This window comes from Canis lupus, chromosome 27 (genome assembly GCF_003254725.2).
Source record: "Canis lupus dingo isolate Sandy chromosome 27, ASM325472v2, whole genome shotgun sequence".
In the NCBI taxonomy this organism is placed as follows: Eukaryota; Metazoa; Chordata; class Mammalia; order Carnivora; family Canidae; genus Canis; species Canis lupus.
Genome location: NC_064269.1, coordinates 30,253,178 through 30,263,734, shown reverse-complemented (window position 1 = coordinate 30,263,734; position 10,557 = coordinate 30,253,178). Strand labels below are relative to the sequence as shown.

Here is a 10,557-nt window from a genome sequence, read left to right as displayed (position 1 = left end):
TTTTAAGGTAATGCCTGGCATAAATTAAGATATCAATCAATTTTCGGGTACCTGGGTGGCTTGATCAGTTAAGTGGCCAACTCTTGACTTCAACTCAGATCATGATCTCAGAGTAGTGAGATAAAGTGCCTCACAGGGCTCAAGGTTCAGTGTTTGAGGATTCTTTCTCTCTCATCCTCTGCCCTTCCCCCCACTTGCATGTGCACTTGTTCTCTCTCTCTCAAATAAATAAATCTTTTTAAAAAGATATCAATTTTAGCTGCTGTTATCACTATAATTAATACACTATTCTTCACTTGGCAGGTGATAGTTACTGTAGAAATTCATCCTAAGCATTTAGAGACTTTTCTAAAATATTTAGCAGTCTTAAAGGGTAAAAAAATTTGAATTTTTTCTCTGTTTTTTTTTTTTTAAGATTTTATTTATTTATTAGAGAGAGAGTGAAAAAGAGAGACAGAGAGAGGAGGGGCTAAGGGAGAGGGAGAAGCACATTCCCTGTTGAGGGGGGAGCCTGACACTGGCACAATCCCAGGACCCTGGGATCATGACCTGCCCCAAAGGCAGAAGCTTAAGGGACTGAACCACCCAGGTGCCCCTTCTTATCTGTTATTACAAAACTTTTAGGCAGGGCAATTTTCTTAAAAGCTTTTATTATTATTGTTATTATTGGTGTTGTTCTGATGATCCATTGATGAAAACAATTTCAGAGTTCCTTGTCTTTAATTTTTTTATTGGAATGAACTATTTGAATCTAAAAGACAATGTAAGGCATTACTTAGTTCCGGGTCTTGCCGCAACTCGGTTTTTCCTTCTGCACGGGAGACCTCTGCCGCAACCATGTTATGCCAGATCATCGGTCAGGCCAAGAAGCATCCAAGCTTGATCCCCCTCTTCATATTTATTGGGGCAGGAGGTACTGGAGCAGCGCTGCATGTGTTGCGCTTGGCACAGTTCAATCCAGATGTTAGTTGGGATAGGAAGAATAACCTAGAACCTTGGAACAAACTGGGTCCCAATGATCAATACAAGTTCTACTCAGTGAATTGTAGATTACAGCAAGCTGAAGAAAGAAGGTCCAGACTTCTAAATGAAATGTTTCACTATAAAGCTTCTTAGAATGAAGGTCTTCCAGAAGCCATCCGCACAATTTTCCACTTATCCAGGAAATATTTCCCCTCTAAATGCACGAAATCATGTTGGTTCATTGTGTTGGGTTTACACTGAATAATAAATATCTGAAACTTGAAAAAAATAAAAAAATAAAAAAATAAAAGACAATGTAATTTAGTCATGCAACCAAAACCTTTTGGTTACTTTCAAGAATAAACAAAATGGAACAAAAGACTTTATTTAGGCAATGGTTGTACCTCTTTGAAAATTAGCTGTCAATTAAGATCACTAATATATTTATATTATAAAAATCTATGATTTTATGCTCTAGGTTACACGTTAGATTTATAATTATGACTTTAATCATAGTCACTGCATAATTCCTGAGCAATAGTCCATTTGCCTTGAGATTCTCACTGTAGAGATAGGAGAGGCACCAAGATCCATCTTTAAAAAGGAGCAGCTTTTGCACAGAGAAAAAAAATCAATAAAACGTTAAGGAAACCCACCGACTGGGAGAAAATATTTGCAAACCACATATCTGATAAAGGGTTAATATGCAAAATAGACAAGGAATCTTGCAGCTCAATAGCAAAAAACAAACAATCAGATTAAAAAAAATGCTCAGGGGACCTATTCAGACATTTTTCCAAAGACATACAAATAACCAACAGGTACATAAAAAGGTGCTCAACATTGCTAATCATCAGGAAAATGCAAATCAAAACCACCATGAGCTATCACCTCACACCTATGAGAATGGCTGTTATCAAAAAGACAAGAGATAAGTGTTGGCAACAATGTGGAGAAAAGGAAACCTCTGTGCACTGTTGGGGGGAATGTAAATTGGTGCAGCCACTTTGGAAAACGGTGTGACGGTTCCTCAAAAGGTTAAAAATAGAGCTACCATATGATCCAGCAGTTCCATTTCTGGGTATATATATCTGAAGGAAATGAAAACAGGATCTGGAAGAGGCACCTGCATTCCTATGTTCATGGCAACATTATTCACTATAGCCAAGATATGGAACAACCTAAGTATCTGTCGATGAATGAATGGATAAAGAAATTCCACACACAATGGAATTTTATTCAGCCATTAAAAAATAAGAAAATTCTGCCAGTTGCCACAAAAGGGATGTACTTTGAGGTACTGTGGGTTTTTTTTTTTTAAGATTTTACTTTATTTATTCATGAGAGACACACAGAGAGAGAGAGGCAGAGACACAGGCAGAGGGAGAAGGAGGCTCCATGCAGGGAGCCCGACATGGGACTCGATCCCAGGTCTCCAGGATCACACCCTGGGCTGAAAGCAGCGCTAAACCGCCAAGCCATCCGGGGCTGCCCCTAAGGTATCCGTGTTGAGTGAAGTAAGTCAGACAGAGAAAGACAAATACTTCACTATCTTGATTATTTGTAAATAAAACGAAACAAAACCTTCCACAAACTCATGGAAACAAAGGATTAATATTAGTGGTTGCCAGAGGCAGAGATAATGGATGAAGGTGGTCCAAAGGTGTAAACTTCTAGTTATAACATAAGTAATTTCTGGTGACATATAGTGTAGCTATAGTTAAAGACACCCTCCTGTACACTTGGCAGTTACTAAGGGAGTAAATCTTAAACGTTTTCATCACCAAAACAAACAAAAAAACAAAAAAACAAAGAATGCTAATTATGTGAGGTGATGGAAGTGTTAACTAACTCTAACGTGGTAATCATTTTGCAATATCTAAACGTATCAAATCAGCAGGTTGTGCAACTTAAACTTACACAACATTATATGTCTATTATATCTCAATAAAACTGAAAAAAAAGGAGCAGATTGATCAGCGTGAGACTAAATGCATGAGTATCTGGGGTATTTTGTTTATTCTTTTTTTCTTATATGTGACAGTTCATTAAGACTAAGAATGTAGCTTTTCAGCTTGTATTCCATTATACTTCCTAGAATTAATTATTCCCTTTTATTGTATTTCCTTTTGCTGATTTTATTTCAACAACAGACAAAATATATTTCCAAGAAGAGTTTCTCTTATGGTTACACTTTTAGAGCTTTTGGGATTGATTAGACCTTCCCAAATTGTGTTCTCAGAGAAAACAGAATCTTTAAAGCCTGTGGTGGAAATTCTCCATGCAAGGTTTCCCTCTTCACCATTTAAGCTTAGATTAAATCAGTGATTTCTGACGAAGATTTCTCTTGAGAACAGTAGTCATTAATTAAATATTTCTGGAGTGGTTTCCAGTCATACATTATATCTTCTTAAATTAATATAAAATAGGAGGTTTGATTGATTTAATAACATAGTTTAAAATCCATATCTACCTCATCAAAAAAGATTTCCATGGAGGAAATCCATGGAGGTTAGAAGTTTTTAAAAAGATCTTAAATTTATGCAAACACAAACACAGAAAGCAGCAACAATGACAACAAATTTAAGGTCTGTCTTCTGGATTTCTAGGATCACTTATTTATTTATTTATTTATTTATTTTTAAGAAGCGACTTGTGTAGGCCTTTAGAAGGTGACCAGGATTAAAGCAAGACTTTATTAGGCCATATGGAAAGATTTAATTTTACCTTAATATTTTACTATTACTAAAACATTTGGCTTTATGGAAGACTGATCTTCAGAAATATGCACACACATTAATACATACACACACAACTTTGTTGTAACAACCTATAAATGTGAGTCCCCCGTGGACTTTCATGTGCAGACTTCTAGGAAAAAAGTGCCTACCAGCTAAACTCACTGATGATACTTGAGTATTGGAGACAACCCACCTGGGGTTATTAGTAAGTAGTCTAGATGAAGTATAGGGCTATTGATGACACCTACAAGCCTATTTCAAGGCTGCTTGGCTTATTTTTTAGTACTGTCATCCCATAAGGCCCCATTCTTATATTTACTTCATGGTTTTATGTCTGTCCAATGCTTTCCCTTTTTAATTAGAAAATATATATATTGACAAATACAATGAATAATAAGACAAACATGTGCCTACCTCCCAAAGTGATCAAATGTTACTTTTTTTTTTTCATATTTGGTTCCTTTTGACTTCCTACATTTCTCCCTCAATAATATAGTTTGCTGATCCTAGTGGAATGGCAATATTTGGGAAAAATAGCCTGGCACATGCAATGGCAGACAGCATGTTATCAATGTTATTAGAAAGATTTATGGAATGGAGTAAAATTAAAGGGGAGGCTTATATTTTTAGGGCACAAATACATACTACCTTTCCATTTTGACCTTTCCCTTACATAAGTGATGCAATGGTCTCAGAAAATTAACTCTCAAGCATAATATAAAGAATGGTCAGCTTAGGAAATATGCATTTATTTAAATTAGCTTGAGAAAGTACTTGATGGATATATGCAAGTTTATGGAGGGAAGTGAGGAAGTGAATATGCTGGAACTTGACATGATAGGCTCTATCTAAAGCTGTAATAATGGGAAGATGCATAGGCTAGATTCTCTAATCCAGTACCACTCAAAATTCTCCCATCCAAAGCTAACAACATTTGTTTCCTTTTGAGAAAAAAAGGCACAAATGAGAGGTTTAGGCTAACAATAAAGCTTTAGAAACTCAAGAAAGAAAACTAAATCACCGTACATGAAAGCTCTTTAGTGCTGATTGAGCTAAGCTGATGGTGTGAAGTAGGTATGAAACTCAAAATTTGAGTCAAGATACATTTTCGCTTATTGGCTAGAAAATGCACTGGACTTTTTTGTTTGAAAAATAAGATTTAATGATTACTTCAGAATTTTGGAAATCCAATTGAAAATATATTCTCTCAGAGCTTTCATGTCTTCATTTGTAAAGAGAACAATTCATCCAGAGAAATTGTTGTTGAGACGAAATGGAATTATAAAGGTACTTTTAAAATAAAGGTGCATTGTTATATAAAGACACTATTAATTGAAATATAAATAACTCATATTTTGCACTAAAAATGTACTCTCAACTTATTTCATCATTAGTGCTTGATTTTGGAAAGTTGTCTTAATGTAGTAGCTCTGTTTGCTTAGTTAAACAAAAGGGAAGGAAAGTAGGAAGGGAGGGAAACTGGGAGGAAAGGAGGAAATAAAGAAATAAAAGGAAAGGGAAGGAAGAAAAGTTCTAATTCCCTCAAGTATCTTAGATCTGTAATGAGCAACATTACACTCTCTAACATCAAAATATAGGAAAAGTTCAAGAGATACAAGACAAAGCTTATTAGGAAATTAAGGTTGTCCAAGAACAGATTTCTTTTCAATTAAGTATCTTTTAAAAGTTCAAGAGATACCGAAACACTGAATACAATTTGCTGTATTTGCAATAACTTTTCTCAATATGGCCCACAATTTAGGAAATACCAGCAGTAATACCAACAAGAGCAACTGCACATGTAACTACCCAACCTGCAAACACATAGCCAAAGTACCAGCAAATACTTTAGAAGTAAAGAAACAACACACACAGACATACACAGACACACTCCCACCCATGAGTGTGAAGATGGTGAATAATTTTAGCTATACTCTTTTTTACATGCTCCATAATATTGTTACATAAATCTATACTCTGTCTTTTTTTAAAAAAATTAAAAATTAATCATTTAGGTGAAAATGTTTATCTTTAGGTACAAGTAATAACTAAGCTCATAAGAAATTATGAATATCACTTATCAAGAATAAATGTGGTTTAGATGTGCCACCAAATTTGAACTTATTATAAATCTATGTTTAAATCTGCAGAACAAAATTTCCCTAAATTTTAAAGAAAATTTTAAAAAAAGTTTAAAATATTTATATTAATGACAATACATATTTTCATTTCATTGGAGTGCAACAGAGTGCTTTTGGCTATCTATATATATAAATTAGTATGTGATGACTCATGTTCTGAAAGGTCTTTCACATTGGAAAAGCTTATCTTCGTGTGTGAGACACTTTCTTAGGTGCTAATGATTTAAAAAAAAAAAGGTCTCTGACCTCAATATACTGGGAGATAACTCTTGTACTAAAAGAATTACAACACTTGGTTAGGTAAATACTGCAACAGAGGTGTGCATAGAACCTAAGAAAACTCACAGTAGGTATCCCTACACCAGACTCATTGATATTGGAACTGAGAGTTGATGCATGTACAGGAGTTGGCTGGGAAAAGATGGTTGTACTTGTGCAAAGAGAAAAGAGTACTTTCCAGGCAGAGAAAGTAGCAAGGGAGATCTACATACATTCTATGAATCCCTTTCTGATTCCTATCTACTTACCCAACTCTATAAATGAGCCCTTATACTTTACACTTTTATACGTAAGCTCTCTAAGACTTTATTCTCTTTGAACACAAATTTCATTCCTGTATCCTCAATGTTCAGAACACAGGATTTAGCATTTAATAAATAATGAGGAAGCAATCTGGTATAGTGGAAAGAATATTGAATTTGGTATCAAATCCAAGTTTTTTTATTTTATTTTATTTTTATTTTTTTAATTTTTATTTATTTATGATAGACAGAAAGAGAGAGAGAGAGAGAGGCAGAGGCACAGGCAGAGGGAGAAGCAGGCTCCATGCACCGGGAGCCCGACGTGGGATTCGATCCAGGGTCTCCAGGATCGTGCCCTGGGCCAAAGGCAGGCTCCAAACCGCTGCGCCACCCAGGGATCCCTCAAATCCAAGTTTTAATTCCATATTTGGATGTCATTTTAAGCACAATTTTAATGTTTTCTAAACCTCTGTTTGTTACATGTTGAGGTTGTACAAGATGTTATCTATGGCTCTATGATTTCTCAATTTAACTTAACATTTTAGGACTCAGTTTTTCATTGTCTTAAGACTTTTCTCAGTCATAGGGAAAAATGACTCAAATTACTTCAACTAAAATGGAATTCAAGAAAAAGACACATCTACTGGAATGTGAACACAGAAGACATCCGAAAGAAATCAACGACACTCCCCATACTACTTCCAAGGTCTGCAAAGCCATCTCACATTCTGTCTCTCTGTCATTCCCTCTCTTTCAATGAATCTACATTTCTATTTCATTTTTCTCTAAAGACCAACTGCTCTACTTAGTCACTGCTTCTATTTTCTCATAATTTAAACTTGCAAATAGATCTTGACTTCTTGTGGCCTCAGCTCAACCTCTTTCCATTATTGTTATATTATTTTGACCAAGCATAGTAAAAAACATGGCACCTGCCTCTCAGCAGAGTCTTGGCAACAGACCCTTTGTTAAAAGTGGTGTGGGAAGGTGAACAATGATCATCTCTAGTAAGTATTGTTGCATCATCAAAATTATTTCAGGCAAAACCAAAGCACATAAAGAAGTCAGCAAAATGAGGTTGACTATTTTGTGAATTGAGTATAGATCTATATTTTATCATGACAGTCTGAAATTATGTAAGCCAAGAACAAAACCTCTCCAAAATATAGGGGGATGTTAGGAGAGAAATAGAGCTGAATGAAGATTAGAATTTAAGCATTGCCTGAGGAACGTGATGTAGCAAAAAGCAGTTCTAAAGAGAGTATTATACAAATAATATTTTTAAAAATAAAATGTTTTTTCCTAGTCAACAAAGGAAAAAAATCCCCAAACGTTAGTCTACAACACATACCAAAAACAAACCAAAACTTATCCTTTGATCACTAATAACCTAAGAATCAAGAGAACTTTGTCGCCATTTAGGTAATTTAGGTCACATGGTTTTCACAAAGATCCCTCTTTAGAACCAGTAATTTATACTTTGGTGGTATAGAAGACTAGGTAGCTAGTGTCTGAGTAGATGAAAATGAAGTTGCAGACATATCAGTAGGTCATTTACTCATCTTCATTTCATCCCACTAAAATGTTCCTAGTAAAGCATTAAATAATATAATTAATCTTTCATAATCCAGTTAGTATTCCAACAAAAGACTTACATGCTTCACTGACATTTTGGTGGCTGCTTCTTGAGCTTACTGATAGAAAACTGCAAAAAATCTACTATAATTTTCTTTGTATCAGTTGTCTAAATTATTATCAATAGTTTATTAGCCATTAAAATATCCGAATTTATCTCTGATTTAGCAATACAATTTTCCTTACTCCTAGATTCATCTTTTACCCTTATGCAGATTTCTCAAAAGTCTACTCCAATGCAATATGAAGGATGACAAACAACTCAGATCCCATGCACAGCTAATAAGTGCATGGCTGTTGCCATTTTAATAAAATACAAAATATGGAAAACATCAAGAAACTAAACTATTAGTTTAGTTTTTAAAAAACTTAAGCTTCCAGAGGACAAGAATGTTATCTAATATATATAGAACGTGGTGCACTGTTGGCACTTGAATATTAAAATTCAATATTTACAAGTGGAACATAATTTACTGAGCCATTCCAATGCACAAGCAAATGGAATGTATTGAATATCTTGGGATTACTGAAATGCACTTTGATTTTATGCAACATCTTGTTAACTTTATCTGTTTTTCATAGCTCTTTTCCATTAGAGGGAGGGCGAGGGGAAAATTGGATCAAGGTCCTGGTTTTTAATACTAGGCATCAACACTATGAAAAAAATCAAAGACACATTAATAAACTAAATATTACCTCCCACTGCTCTCTGGCTACCAGGCACACACAGTTCTTTCCATTGCACTCCTAAGAGGGCCTTCAATAAAGTAAAACTGTGAGTTTGACATTTCTCTTGCTCGCTGCCAGGAAATTCTAAATTGAGTCCCAGTTGTTTTTCAGATTAATCCATTGGAGAGAACAGAATCTGAACACAGTATTTTACAACTTCTTGAAAATTCATTTAGGCTAAATTTAGGTTTGAATATATATAATGTAACATAATATATATATCTCCTTAATTATAAAACATTCCTCTTATATCAAGCACACACTAGTAACATGTCTCTCAAGAAGACAAGGTAGAAATTTTTATATAAGAACAAATTTAACAATGAAAAATAGAAATCAAATGTTTATAAAAATACATAGCCAAAACTGCTATATTTTAAAAATTGACCTGCTTACAAGAATTAACCGATTTCCTCTCCTAAAATCATAAAAAGGGAGAAAAAACATCTAGTAACAGCTTAGCTATTTGTGTTCTATCTGGGAAGAAAATAGTACTTTTTATGAAACCTTCCTCGGTGAGACTTGATGCTTTGTTTGAGTCTTCTTCATTCATATGTCAACCAGGTAAATGCACAACAAGGTGCATTTTAAAATCAAAAGATGCTGGTGATTTCCATATTTGCTTTCTGATCTTTTCCAACACACTCTGGGAACGGCTCCCCAGGAAGGGCACCGCAAAGCCTTCACCAGCGAAGAATGCAGTGGGTTCATTCCCTGGATGTGCGCTGCATGAAGCACATTACACCTGGGCAATTCCTATTGATAGAAATTGAATGGAATTGCACTTCCAGGCTTTTTAAGAGCTTATTTGGTGCTTCACATGAGACTTTATTAAAAATAGCGCAGCTCTCAAAAACCTTTTAAGGCAATGGATGCTTTTTAAAAATCTAATAAATATGGATGGCTGATTAAGGAATGTATTTTATATACTGTATATTAATGCTGGTTTTTTCTCTTCATTTTCCATCTTTCTTTTCCCTTGCCTTTTCTGAGAGATTCAAGTAATAAACTGACTTTTTAAAAGGTTCTACTATTATCTATATCACAGATTCCTTCATCGTAGTGGGAAATCTGTCCTCTCTTTGCCCTACTCTAATCATAAATAAATAACAGTTTCCATTTATTGAGAACTCACCAAAAAGCAGGCCAGATTCACTTTCCTCCCATCTTTCAGGTCAATATTACCCCCAGTTTACAGAGTAGAAACTGAGGCTCAGAATGTTTATTAAGTTGCTCAATATCACAAAACTAATAGGTTGGCAAGGCCAATATTTGAAAATGGTTTCTGGTCTCCTGATGATTGATGTTGTGATAATAGTAATGTTAGGTACTTTGCAAAGTAGTTCTCCTATACTGTCTCCTTTAATCCTTACTTGACTGTTTGAGTCTCATATTCTGACTCCTAAGTTGGTGCTTCTCCCTTTAAAGACCAAGCGAAATTGACCAAAAATTAAGGGTTTTGTTGAGCAACGTCCAGGCGAAGTCATAATGGGAATAAATAATAGTAACTCTTCTCATGGACTTGGTATTTTATCTACAGTTCTGAAAGCAAAGAATAAAATTTTCCCCCAGATCTTGATTCCAGAAGATTGCATATCATTCTCTTATTCCGTAGCCAACTCCAGGTTTAGATGTTTACAAAAGGAAACTTGCTTCAAAAACTGTTGTTTTTAGGGATGCCTGGGTGGCCCAGTGGTTGCGTGTCTGCCTTTGGCTCAGGTACTGATCCCAAGGTCCTGGGATCAAGTCCCCCATCAGGCTCCCCACAGGGAGCCTGCTTCTCTCTCTGAGTATGTCTGTATCTCATGAATGAATAAATAAATAAAA

At 35.1% G+C, this 10,557-nt stretch overlaps 1 pseudogene; it reads left to right on the top strand.

The window, feature by feature from the left end:
* The first annotated feature begins 816 nt into the window (after positions 1–816).
* On the top strand, positions 817–1,228 carry LOC112665452 (cytochrome c oxidase subunit NDUFA4-like; annotated as a pseudogene).
* Positions 1,229–10,557: the final 9,329 nt, after the last annotated feature.